Source organism: Erpetoichthys calabaricus, chromosome 10, assembly GCF_900747795.2.
Source record: "Erpetoichthys calabaricus chromosome 10, fErpCal1.3, whole genome shotgun sequence".
Classification (NCBI taxonomy): Eukaryota; Metazoa; Chordata; class Cladistia; order Polypteriformes; family Polypteridae; genus Erpetoichthys; species Erpetoichthys calabaricus.
The window spans coordinates 125,350,462-125,350,725 of NC_041403.2; positions in this window are offsets into that span (position 1 = coordinate 125,350,462).

A 264-nucleotide genomic window follows, 5' to 3' on the forward strand; every position below is an offset into this window, starting at 1 on the left:
AAGCTGCTAACATTTCCTGCGTTCTCTTAAGGAGATCAATTGCTTCCTCCACAGTGGGGACAGACTTTAAAGCATCATCCATATAAAAGTCTCTTTGAATAAAGCGGCACACATCACTGCCATACTCTTTTTCTCCTTCTTGTGCAACTCGCCTCAGACCATAAATGGCCACAGCAGGTGAGGGACTATTACCAAAAACATGCACCCTCATTCTATGGTCAACAACCCTTTTGTCCTGGTCACTGTCCTCATACCATAGAAAGC